This window comes from Lissotriton vulgaris, chromosome 10 (assembly GCF_964263255.1).
Source record: "Lissotriton vulgaris chromosome 10, aLisVul1.2, whole genome shotgun sequence".
NCBI classification, from domain to species: domain Eukaryota; kingdom Metazoa; phylum Chordata; class Amphibia; order Caudata; family Salamandridae; genus Lissotriton; species Lissotriton vulgaris.
This window is the reverse complement of record NC_141698.1, coordinates 1,061,771,609-1,061,785,093: the sequence shown is the minus strand read 5'-3', so window position 1 is coordinate 1,061,785,093 and position 13,485 is coordinate 1,061,771,609.

Genomic DNA, 13,485 nt, shown 5'->3' with positions numbered 1-13,485 from the left:
GGGTGGGGATCCACTTGTGGATCCTGCATAGCATGTGGAAGCAGTTGTAGCATGAGGGGAAGATGGCGTTGACCTGCTCAGACATGGAGAGGGAGGAGTACTGGAAGTATTGTAAGTTGCGTGTATGGTCAGTGAGTGTTGTTGCTGTTCCCAGTGTGGTTGCGCGACAGGAGTAGTCCCAGGCTCAGGGTGTGGGTCCGAGGATGATGACCTGTGTCATCTCCAAGTACAGTTTCACACTGCTGCTCCTCATCCAGTTGGTGAGGGACTTCATACCCACGTGGAGGTTTGTTCATGGTGTGTGTGGGTCCCTGGTGATGGAGTGCAAAATGCCACATGCACTTCCCACTGTGCTGGAATGTGTCCCCAATACACCCCAACTAAACAGACATCAGGACATGCACTCAAGTAGAATGTTGCAAGTGTGCAAGCACTGTCTGCCCATGTGCCATGTTTTTTTGTAAAGTTCGTATCCATCAAATGATTAATGCCATGTCACTTTTTGTACACATGAGTGATGATGTGTCGCTTGAGCTTTGACATGTTGAAACACAGCAAAGTCAAAAATGGTAGATGACTCTAAATTGTGCATTTGTACACCACATGTCAGACATGATCATAAACCTACATCTACTTTTGATTTCAGGCCATGGTACACCTAATCTGGAGCTGGAAGCCATGTTTGAAACGGACAATGAGGGTGGTGAAAGTGTAACCAGTATGGGCCCAGAAATCATCCAGGACATAATCCAATCACTACAAACTCCCCCTCCACCCACAAGAAGGCAAAGCAGCCCAGTGGGATCTCCGGTTGGCAAACAGGGAAGCACTCCTATGCCACCTCCCACAACATCTGTGCCTCACCAGTCGCCAAACACACTAAATACATTTGAACAGCGTGTAGTGGATGTGCAGAGTCAGTTGGCACAGGAGGTGCGTAAGGGCATTGAGAGCATGGCAGGGACCCTAGAGGGAGTGCTCCGGTGCCTAACCTCAAATCCTGCCAGTGCGGAAACTGGTAGCACCACTGAAGCACCACCACGCACTTTGTTTGACGCCATGACAGAAATTTCAGAAGTCATGCAGCAGAGACACAGACTAATGCCCACCACAAGTGCCAGCTCTGAGGTGGCCAGCACTCTGAAGGAAATACAGGACACCCTCAAGCAAATGACAGCCAAACAGGATGAATACCTCACTAAATTGGCTGACTATCAACGAGATGTGACAGCTGTGCTTGAGAGCCTGCAAATAATGCTGAATGCATTTATGCGGTACCTGATGGGCATTGAACATGTCCCAGGTCAAACACCATCGACATCTGCAGTCCATGAAGTGGCTATGCCTACTGTGTCGACTGCCCCACTGGTCACACCATCAGCTGTGACAAACCCATCTGATGAAGATGAATCAGAAGATTTCCCAGTCCTCCGCAGAACAATGCGTTAGAAGCACATATTGTCAGTGTTATATCTTTGTAATGATGTAATGTTCTATGGTCTCTGTGCTCACAGGATTCCAGAGTGTGGAATCCAGGGGGCAGTACACAGATAAACAGTTACTGTGAGAGTTGGTCCTTGGATCTCCCTGTGGTTGTTACTTTGAATAAACTACATTTTCTTCTACAATCCACTGTACTTCAAGTCATTACAGTCATGAGTCGGATTTTCCTTCACGAGCAATTGTTGTCATCACAAACTACATGTTCCACAAACCCTGTGATCTGGGTGGAGTACATAAGGGTGGAACCTACGGAGAAAGACGTAGGATTAATTTTGTACCTGACCCGTAGGTGGAGTAGGAGGTTCATCCTTGGGAGTGCGTGTTCCTTGTGTTTCCTTGTCTTGGTCCTCTCTCCTGCTCCATGACAAACAGCATCAAGAGGTCCCTCCTAGACGCCACAGCAAAATCCACACAATCCTCAAAGTCGGTCACACTGCCAATCCATAGACAATATACATTGCTTCATTTCCAGAAACAATGTTCCACAACACACTAGCTGCCACACTCCACTATGGCATGCGGCAAGGTAATACACCACACTGGATTGTCTCCTCCCTTGCAGAGCAGATGATTCTGCATAACACATTTCACTGTACAACACACAGAGTACTGATGCTGAGTCCCTCAGTGACTGTCCATCAGTACCTTTGTCTACTATGTGTACATGGCCCCACTTGCTGAGAACATCAGTGGACATGGACTCTGCATATTACCCTACGCCTAATACACCCAGCTCTGCCTCTCCCTCACCAAGGTACACAACATCACAGGACACAACCACAATGGATGCAAGATGTGCCAACAAGTATGTGCCTCAGCTGGACAAATCTCCATTTGTTGTCAAAAGAGGACATCACCCTCACAACAACCACTACCACATGGGACTATACCTGGGGGTACCCTGGGCTGGATAAACAGTTCACCACTCATATGTCTAACACAAACTATACATTGTACAGAACACATCCCTCACCCTGTCAGTATGGATACTAGTAGTATCCTCACCATAGTACTTCACCCTCTGCAAACTGTGCAAGAGCATTTAAATTATTGTCAACTGATGCATTGATTAGACCTGCCACACATCCATCTTCATCATCCGGTTCTATGTTAATGGCCTCAATATCAGTATCAAAAATAGCCTCCGGACAAAATTGATTCACGTCCAGACAACCGTAGGTAGACGTTCCCAGTGGCTCACATGATTATACCACTACCGCCAGCACATACAGGAGCACTACTGCATCCACACCCATACAGATAAACTGACACTAAAGGAGTTCACACTAAGCATGGGCGAATTTTGCGGATCTCGCGTTCGCGAATTTTGCGGATTTGCGGATTCGCAATCCGCAAAATCCGCGAATTCCCGCGAATTTGCGGATTTTTTTTTTTTTTTGTGTTCGCCCGTGTTTCTGCCAGTTCGCGAGGGTTTTTACAATTTCGCAATTTGCGAACTTACCTGTCGGGTCGCAAGTTTTGCGAACTTGTTGTTTCTACATGTCCAGCCTGTTTGGGACACTCTTCTTCATCACTGCCACTCTCTGTCACCACTGCCACTCTCTGACTACTCATGCCACCCTCTGGCCCACCCATGCCACCCTCTGTTTCATCACCACACCCTCTGGTTGTCCAGTGTACATTATTTTCGGCAAAGCAAAGCACACCTTCCCTGCCTCAAGTGACCTGAATTAATTTGGGGCTGATTAATGTGTCACAGAATATTTTTTTAGCTGGCACCTGCTTCCTTAGTGCGCCCTGATTAGTGATCTTTTGCACTTGCTAAGTGCTTTCATTGTTGCAAAATTAGTTACAACACCTGCCCTGCCCCAACTGACAATAATGAATTAGGGGCTAATTAATGTGTCACTGAAAGAATTTAAAGTTCCAGCCTGGCACCTGCTTGTCTGCTCCTTTAGCTGTAAATCAGGACCTTTGTGGCATACAGTTAAGGTCAGAGCAGGGTCACACAATAGTTGCAAGCAGGCAACCGAATTCTGGAGGGCCCCCTCAGGAAGCAATACAAAGAATCGTTACAAATCATGAGGTTGACCTTTTGCACCTGCTCATTGCTTTTGCTTTTGCTGAAATCGTTTTGCGGTTTTTTTCGCGCTATTCGCGGGGCGCGGCGTCGTGCGAAACCGACCGCGGAAGCCGCCAATTCGTGCGAATGAGCATTTTATTTTTTTGCGGCTTGTTGTTTCGCGAGTTTTTTTGCAGTATTCGCGAGCCGCTTGCAGCGCAACACGCGAATTTACCCCAAGGTCGAGTACGGGCGCGGCCATTTTGTTTGCGTGACGTATTTCCGTTTCCGCCCGCTATGTATAATCTCGCGCAGTAAGCGCATTGCGAGTAGAGGTTCGCACGAGATCGCGCGGGAAATCTAGAGGTTCGCACGAGATCGCGAGGAAAATCTCGCGCGAACTGACTTTCGCGCTCGGAAACGGGCGCCGGCCATCTTGTTTTTCATTCATTTCCTGTGTCTGGGCATGGTGTTTAATCCTCTTGATATCTTTCCCATCCTTTGCTTGTTTTCAGTTTTTTTTTTACGATTTTGCTTCTTATCTATCCCTCTCTTTTCCTAGCTGTATATTTTTGTCTTTTCTGCTATTTTTCTTTACTTTTAAACTACTTTTGTAAACTCTTTTCTTTTCTTCTTCCCTATCCTATTCTTTCTTAATTTTCTACTTCTTCCTACCTTACCTGCCCAGACCATGGTCAAGCCAGGCGCCGTGAAGCTGCCCAGGCACTTGAGGGCCGCAGCGGCGGCGGGGAGTAGTGCTGGACCCAGTGGCAGGACAGCAGGCGTGAGATCGAGGGGGGAGCAGGTGACGCGCCGGGAGATATTCAGCCCGGAGGAAGTGGGCGCGCTGGTGTACTTTGTCCAGCGCCGCCTGCCCAGGACCATCGCGGGAGGCGGCAGGATCGCGGCCGGCGGCTATAACATGCGGGAGCGCCGGAAGCGGTGGGAGAAGGTGTGCTGGGCCATATCCCACCTCTACGGGGTCCAGCGCACCTACAGCCAGGTCACCCATCGCTGGACGGACCTCCTGGACCGCGAGCGCGACCTGCTGGACCAGCTCGGCTTGGAGATCCCCGGCCTTGGTGAGTAGTAGTAGCCATTGGCATTTAATCACTCACTACTATGATGTTTTCTCCTGCTCTGTGTTGTTGTATTGCAAATATTTGTTTTTTACATGGAGCAAGCCAATAATGCCGCTGATGACGATTACATTGTAGTTAAATTATATTTCAAAATCTTCTGTGCATTTCAGGTGCACTGCTCTCCTTCTCAGTGGGGTTGCTACTATGCTTATTTGTTTTCTATTTCGTGGTCTCATTGGCCTGAGTAACTATTATGTATGAGTGTACTTAACAGAACTGCGTAATGCTAGACACTAGGGGGCAGATTACATTTACAAGCCCCTTGCGCCACGTTTACGTTGCCTTGCGTGACGCAACAGCGGCGTAAACGTGCCGCATCCCTGCAAGTCATTTACAGCATGACGCATCTAGGGAGATGCGTCACGTTATAAAGCCATGGGCCTGCACCACAATGGGTGCGTTCCTAGTACGCAGGGTGGGCGGTCCAGCGGCTGTGCGCCTCGCAAAATTGCCTGCGTGAAATCTACAAGATTTAACGCAGGCACTTCTGCGCCGCTGCTACGTCAATTCAATTCCTTATGTCTGCTCGAAGCAGGCGAAAGGACTGACACAGCATGTAAAGTATTGGGTGGCCCTGAGCATTACTGGAGTTGCATTGCGTTGGCGACGTGACTCCAGCGATGCGCCGCTCTTACGTGACGAGATGCGTCACGCAAGTGCCTACCCTTGCGCCAGGGCGCGCCGCATTGTAAATGAGGCACATCTGCCGTGTCGCAAGGGTAGTTTTGCGTGACGCATTTGATCTGGCACATCTCTGGAGATGCGCCAGAACGCGTAAGTAAGTATGCCCCTAAGGGGCAGAATTGCAATTACCGTCGCATCCCTGCAAAGTAGCAGGGATGCGCCATTAATTGTGCGGCCCGCTACCACCACCAAACATGGTGCGCCGTATTTGCAATGCGGCGGCGGCGCCCCATGGGCCCAAAACGTCACCGAAGCTTTACTGCTGGAGTTGCGTCGCAACGATGGCGCAGCTCCATCAATGCTCTGGGGTACCCTATCTCCCCAATGCTGGGTCAAGCCGTACGTCTGCTTCAAGCAGGTGCAGGGTTTGTGTGACGCATCATTGTCCTAAAGGTGACTGATTGATATTTTGTAGATTTCCCTCAGCCACTATTAGGATGTGTTCCAGCGCAGGAATGCCCTCCCTTGCGCCGGAACGCCCCCTGATGGCGCAGGGCTTTATAACGGGATGCATCTCCCAAATGCGTCACGTTGTTATAATATTATACGCCGCACCATGGCGCCCTTTTTTGTTTAGCTGCTGCGTCACAAAAGTCACGCAAGAACGGCGCAAAAGAGCCGCAAGGGCTTAAATCTGCCCCTTCCTTTGTAACCCTGACAATAAGAAAAATAGTGGCGGTGGATTGATAGTTTGACTATTTAAATGACTGGTAATGTAGCAGGCAACTGTTAGTGTTGTCACTGATCTGACTGAAATCACAATGGAGTTTGTCTGTCACTTTGCGTCTTGCCTGCGGACTGCTGCCTGCCAGTCCTAGGTGAACGTTTCAGTACTTTGTTTAGTGAGTTACGTGACTTTCGAAGTCACAGGTCCGCATATAAATGAAAAGTAACCATAATCAATATAATTTCGCAGAAATATTTTGTTATTGTTCTTTTGAAATGTTTGATTTGGTTGACATTGACAAGCAACAATCATCCATGTTTTCTGTTCTTTCTTTCATGTTGTACGTCAGCTCCCCCCAGGGGCGAGAGGAGGACACAGGAGCAGCAGGCGGCGGATGCTGTTCATCAACAGGGCCAGGATCGGGCAGGCGAGGGCTCCTCTGCTGGCCCCAGTAAGTTTTCATTTTAGACTAGTACCTATTTTTCCTAGCGTTCCTCATTTGACTTTTTTCAAAATTGTCTTTGCTCTTCTTGTAGACTGTATCTAAATTCTTATCCTGCCTCTACTATGACTCCCTGTGGTATTACTAGATTATTCTTATTAGTCTGTCTGTGTAGCTAACTAAGATTGCACGGTTGGCGAAACTCCCATGATTCTAGTCAGCAATAGCTCTATCAACTTAGTGCAGTCCTCTGGGATTGTCCATAATGTCTTTTGAAGTGTTCTATCTGGACTCATGCTTGCAAAAATTGCAAAACCTTTCGCTCAGTCACTCTAGTCTGGACCAAAAAACACAGATTGTATTTAAGTTTAAAAGCTTTATTAAAAGTAAACACATTTATTAAAATGAAGTCATAATAAAACTAAACGTTTAACTGATAATGGAAAAGTGGTTAGTGCTGACGATTAATTGAAGACATTTCTTGTGGTCGAGCCGAGCTCTCACCTGGTTTCAACTTGATCTTGTTGTTAGAAGTCCATCTTCTGTCTGTGTGGAGAAAAATGGTGCGTGTTAAAAAAACAGCCTTCATCAGTTGTGCCAAAAAGTGCAGCAAGACAACCTTCCCTGGAAAAAGGGACATTTTTTTTTTAACTTTAACGACAGTCACAAATTACATTGTTTTCACATGTCTTCATTCCTAGACCAAATACTAGTGACTGCTTTATTCTAACATTCTTAAATGTACTTTGTAGGTGGAACATCTGGTGGCGGGGCCAGTGTGGAGGTGGTGGTGCTCGACACCGAGGCGGAGGGCGAATCGGGCGATGCTTCAGGGGAGGAGGCGGCGGCGGCAGCTGTGAGAGTTGAGACGGTGGTGGTGGCGGCCAGAGGTAAGCTCTTATATATTCCTTACTTATTGAGATTGAAGACTAGCTGGGAAGGCAAGAATATGAGATGCATGGCTGGGTGAATGATGAAGCAATGATGGGTGGAAGGACAACAGCCTGGGTGGGTGACACAGAAACTGTATGTGTCCATATACCTGGATCATGCTACTATCTGACTCTTAGATAGCATATGTGTATCTAGAGCAGGGGTACTCCTAGTACGGCCCGCGGGCCGGTGGTGGCCCGGCAAGCCTTCGTTGGCGGTGCGCTGACCTTGCAGACAATCACTGCTCCCCCGGCCCCCACAGAGCAGAGGCTTTTTTGTATTTCACCTGTTAGCGCCCCTGCATCTCCACTCTGACAATCACTGCTCCCCCGGCCCCCACAGAGCAGAGTGGAGATGCAAGGCCACAAAGAGGTGAAATAGAACTAAGCCTCTGCTCTGTGGGGCCGGGCAAGCAGTGATTGTCAGGGTGGAGAAGCAGGGGCGCTAAAACAAACAAAGCCTCAATAATATGTTAATGGTCTTTTAAAGACCTGTTAAGTACTTTGGTGTTGTTGTCTGTGTGTGCGCGTTGAGGAAGCGGTCTCAACCCGGGCTGAAGGCTGACACAGATAGACACACACACAGTGAGATGACAGAGGGAGAGGGAGGGCAGGAGGGAGAGAGAGATGGAGGGAGGGCAGGAGGGACAGCAGGAGGGAGAGAGATGTATGTAAATGCTGGGTCTGGTGGCTCAGTGGATGAGGGCATCTGCTGCAGGGACCTGTGTGCAACCTCATGGTCACAAGTTATCGTTTTGCTTTAGCCCCGCCCCCTCTGACTCCGCCCCCACCAGTGCGGCCCTCGGCCCCAAACTACACTGTAAATGTAGCCCCTGAGAGAAAGTTTGTGAGTACCCATGATCTAGAGAGAGTAGACGGTCAGTGGATGAAGTAAGTGTAACTTTGAAGAGCATGTAACACTAACACTGCACCCGCACGTCCGTTCCAGTGTAGGAAAGGCAAGGAAAAGAACTTTTAATTTTGTCCAAATACTACCATAAATAGTAGCAGTAGTTTGTATTGCAAGCACTGCATAGATCCGGTTATTATGGTGGCCACTCCCTACCTCTCTTAATAAGTTTAGTAGTACTCAGTCATTCATGTGTGGATGTATCACTGCCTGTCACTCAATAAAAAGCAAAGCACCTAAAGTCATCCCATATATAAGCAAAAACATCCCATGTGAAGTGATAGATAATCAGATTATTTATCTTCTTCAATTTTCCATTTCTAGTACTCATTTCCACTGTAGGGTGAAAGTTAAATTAATTAAGCAGTAGCCCTTGAGTTGTAACAGAGTATTCTCAGTGCCACCCGTAATAGAAAAGTAAGAGATTCACCACCTGCATGTACTGGACGGGTACAGTAACGCAACGGCAACGCAAGTCTAGGTCACTCCTCATGGCGTGCGTCTCTTTTTCTCGGGTGCAAGTTTACCGCGCTGGCATTATGCCGGCTTGCAGAAAATAACGTACCAATTTTCCAAAACAAGAGACAAGAAGAAGAATAAGACTGGTGTACTTTCATAGTCGACTCCAATGGAAGTCCACAGTGCTCATAGAATTTGTTCCTTAAACTCCCACTAATGTTAGAGCAAGGATGAAGAAGTGTGAGGTTAGATAGATACTGGCCTCAATAGTTATGTAATGCGCTTGCAAGTTGCTAGTTGTACTGCAGCACACATTTCTGCTGAATGATTGAGTTAATCTTAAAGAGCATTGGTTACAGACTATGTCTTTCTTTCTTCATATAGGTTCTCCTTCCAAACGAACAAGGAGGAAGGAGCTGGCTAGAGCGGCCCGGCAACGGAGAATCGAGGCCACTGTTGCGGAATATCGGCGGCTGGTGGCCCTGGAGGACGTGGAAAGTGTGCGGTCGACAACAACGACAACGTCGTCCTCCGTGGCCTCACCGGCTGCCACCGTGACCCAGCACAGTGGTCCACCGAGACTGAGCCGGGCTGCCAAAGGCAAACGCCACCGCCGAGCAGCAAGGCCAACAGCTGCTTCTCACAGGCCTTGCACCTGCAAGGCAGTGAAGGCACGCCTGCGCCGCACCACCCTGATGGTGTCCCGCCTTCAGCAGGAGCTCGCCTTGCTCCGCGAGGAGCATGATGCCCTGGCCCAAAAAGTGAACAGCATCCACCCCTAGTGTCCCTTGCCCCTTTTTTAGAGACTTTTGGGGGGTGGGAATTGGGAGTTGGGTTTTTGGGGACTTTTGAAGGACAATCGTTGGGGTTAGGGAGGGTCTTGCGGGAGATTATTTTGTTAGGGATATAAATATACTTTTTCAAACTTTATCTGAGCATACCTGTTTTTTACTGCTTGCCTGGTGGGTGGGGGTTTAACGTTGACTGTTTTCCTGAAAGTTTAGTTCCATTTTCTTCCTTTAAGTGTAAATGCCCAAATGTTTTCAACACTAAGTGCCTCTCACAGACTAAGTGAAGTGAATCCAAGAGTCCTAGGACTTTAGTAGTACTACCTTCAGGCTCTCGTCTCTCGTACTAATACTCCATTATACCCCCAAACCACCAAACGCTTATCTTACCTGTAATTTGTGTTTGAAAGTAGGGCTAGGCCCAGGGCTGGCTCCACGGGAAACACCGAATAACGTTGGCAATCTTGGTCGGATAAAATTTCCTCATAGCGGTGGTAGTAGTGGTGTGCCACAGTGGCAGTTGCATGCCTATGAAAAAAAAGAAAATGAAATCTGGTTTGTCCTCCTGAGCAATTCAACGGTACAACTGAGAATATAGCAGGTGACAGAAGTACAGTAGAGCAGTGCCACATTGTAGCCTAACAAATGGTAAAGTATAACTACTAATTCGGTTGAAGTTCTTTCACATTAGCAATGGTTCTTTGTCAAGCAGAGTAAGAATATATCATCGACAACTGTGGAAAGAAAGAATGCGACAGTACAGGGCCTGTGTGGAATTATTGATAACTATATTCAACATAAGGTCTCTGTAGCCAGATACCCGAGAGCCTTGCTGGTCACTATAAATCCATTCACAACAACACTCAATGGGGTTGGTCTGGAAGGTGTCACGTTTACTCCCCGTGATCCAGTCGATGCAAATATGGTTCCACCTCCAAATGTCACCAACACCCAGAAGTGTAAACACAGGGTGTTCGAGGCATTAGGCGAGGGAGAAAAATAACAAACTAAAATAAAAAATGTGGGATGGGTAAAGGTAGGGTCAGCAGGGAAAGGATACCTGTAAGAGAAGACAAGACAGGCATCAGTGAAGTGATGTCCTAACATACAAGGGTACTCTCATATAGTCTCACTAAATAGTCTGCAAGTCTCCCGCCTACTCATGGGAAATGTAGTTTCATAGTACGGTAGGCGCTTAGGGGCTGCGTAACCTGACAGAAGGTATAGTAGATAGAAAAGGAGAAATTGCTTTTTTTCTAGGTGTCCCCTCACTCACCAGGGTTGCCCCTTGGTGACATGCTTCATCATTGGGGCCATCCCAGTCCTCTACGGCCTGGGGCGTGCTGCGACTTGCGAATTACGTAGGAGCACTTACAAATGACTATGTGTGGTGCAGATAGTGGAGTGGACTAAGTGATGTGTTAAGGGATCAATGTAGAAGCCGAGAGAGAGCAAAGAAATGCAGTCACAGTCAGAGAAAAAGGCAAGGGATACTGTATCTATGTGTGGTTGTAGTGGTCCTGTTGGAAGTGGTAAGTAAGTTGCCCGCAGAAAAAAAATCCTCCTATTAGCGGCACTCCTCCATTGCAGCCGACGCTTCGTCCACCGATGTTGGTCACCAGAAGACACCCTGTCCACTGCCTGCCTGATGCTGAATTGTGGCTCGCTACTGTGAAGCCTGACTCCATCCTTTTTTCCCCATTGCAGAGACTGAAACCCGGCCTGTAATTATTCAACGAAAAACAGGAAGTGATATAATATTACAACACCACTGATAAATAAATATAAGGTATGTAGGCTGTGGAGTGCAAAAAGTCACAATTTGTTTTTCCTAGTAGACAGACAGTACAATGTTTTTGAAAGTGCGTACTCTGAGTCACCTTTTGAAGGATAAGTAAGTATGGGCAAATTAATGTAGCGGATCTTGCCCCTCAAGCTAGGTGTACTGTAAACTGTGTTTTAGAACAAAAATAGATCTTCCTAGCAGTGCTCCCACCCAAAAAACGAGGCCTAGCAGAAAACTGGAGACAAAACTTACTTTGAAAGTAAAAGTAGGCCGAAGTACCCTAATTACCCATTACCCCCCGTGGATTGTATTCAAACCACTTGCAAGCAACCAAGCAAAAGTAGCCATAGCCAGCATCGCTCCAAGACTCGAAATCCCCCCCACTCAAACACATGCAATAGAAATACTGCTAACCCTAACGAACCCTAAGTTAAGAATAGTGGCAAAGGCTTTCTTTAACTATGCCAAATCCCCCCTTTCCCACCATGGATTTTCTTCAAATGACTTGCAACCAAAATTACACATTCTCACGAGTGCTCTAAGACCCCAGAACTCAGTTTGAAAAATCTAGAACACCCCGATACACATGCAATCCTGGTGCTAGGGCTAACCCTAACGAACCCTAAGTTACAAAAAGTGCCAAAACTAAAGGCTTTTCCGCGCGGATTTTGTCCCAACCACTTCTACCCGGTATTAGACCTTCCCAGGAATGCCCCAAGACCCGGCAACCCACCCGCCAAGAAGCATAACACCCCCAAACAGGCCAAAAGAAAAATCTCATACTTGCAATATTTCTGGGCCTTCGGTCCAAACGCGCTGCGTAGCTAGGCCATAAGTCGGGGTTGGCACGACGGATTTCCTGAAAAGCAAATGCAATCAAGATTAGAGTGTCCCAGCAGTGCTCCCAGACCACGAAACTCACCCGCAAACACCAGCAAGCCCCCCAAACAGGCCCCCGAAAACGCTACATAGAGCAAAATGTCTGAAATAGCCCAAAAAAAAATCGGCCTGGATTTTGTCCCAACCACTTCTACCCGGTATTAGACCTTCCCAGGAATGCCCCAAGACCCGGCAACCCACCCGCCAAGAAGCATAACACCCCCAAACAGGCCAAAAGCAAAATCTCATACTTGCAATATTTCTGGGCCTTCGGTCCAAACGCGCTGCGTAGCTAGGCCATAAGTCGGGGTTGGCACGACGGATTTCCTGAAAAGCAAATGCAATCAAGATTAGAGTGTCCCAGCAGTGCTCCCAGACCACGAAACTCACCCGCAAACACCAGCAAGCCCCCCAAACAGGCCCCCGAAAACGCTACATAGAGCAAAATGTCTGAAATAGCCCAAAAAAAAATCGGCCTGGATTTTGTCCCAACCACTTCTACCCGGTATTAGACCTTCCCAGGAATGCCCCAAGACCCGGCAACCCACCCGCCAAGAAGCATAACACCCCCAAACAGGCCAAAAGCAAAATCTCATACTTGCAATATTTCTGGGCCTTCGGTCCAAACGCGCTGCGTAGCTAGGCCATAAGTCGGGGTTGGCACGACGGATTTCCTGAAAAGCAAATGCAATCAAGATTAGAGTGTCCCAGCAGTGCTCCCAGACCACGAAACTCACCCGCAAACACCAGCAAGCCCCCCAAACAGGCCCCCGAAAACGCTACATAGAGCAAAATGTCTGAAATAGCCCAAAAAAAAATCGGCCTGGATTTTGTCCCAACCACTTCTACCCGGTATTAGACCTTCCCAGGAATGCCCCAAGACCCGGCAACCCACCCGCCAAGAAGCATAACACCCCCAAACAGGCCAAAAGCAAAATCTCATACTTGCAATATTTCTGGGCCTTCGGTCCAAACGCGCTGCGTAGCTAGGCCATAAGTCGGGGTTGGCACGACGGATTTCCTGAAAAGCAAATGCAATCAAGATTAGAGTGTCCCAGCAGTGCTCCCAGACCACGAAACTCACCCGCAAACACCAGCAAGCCCCCCAAACAGGCCCCCGAAAACGCTACATAGAGCAAAATGTCTGAAATAGCCCAAAAAAAAATCGGCCTGGATTTTGTCCCAACCACTTCTACCCGGTATTAGACCTTCCCAGGAATGCCCCAAGACCCGGCAACCCACCCGCCAAGAAGCATAACACCCCCAAACA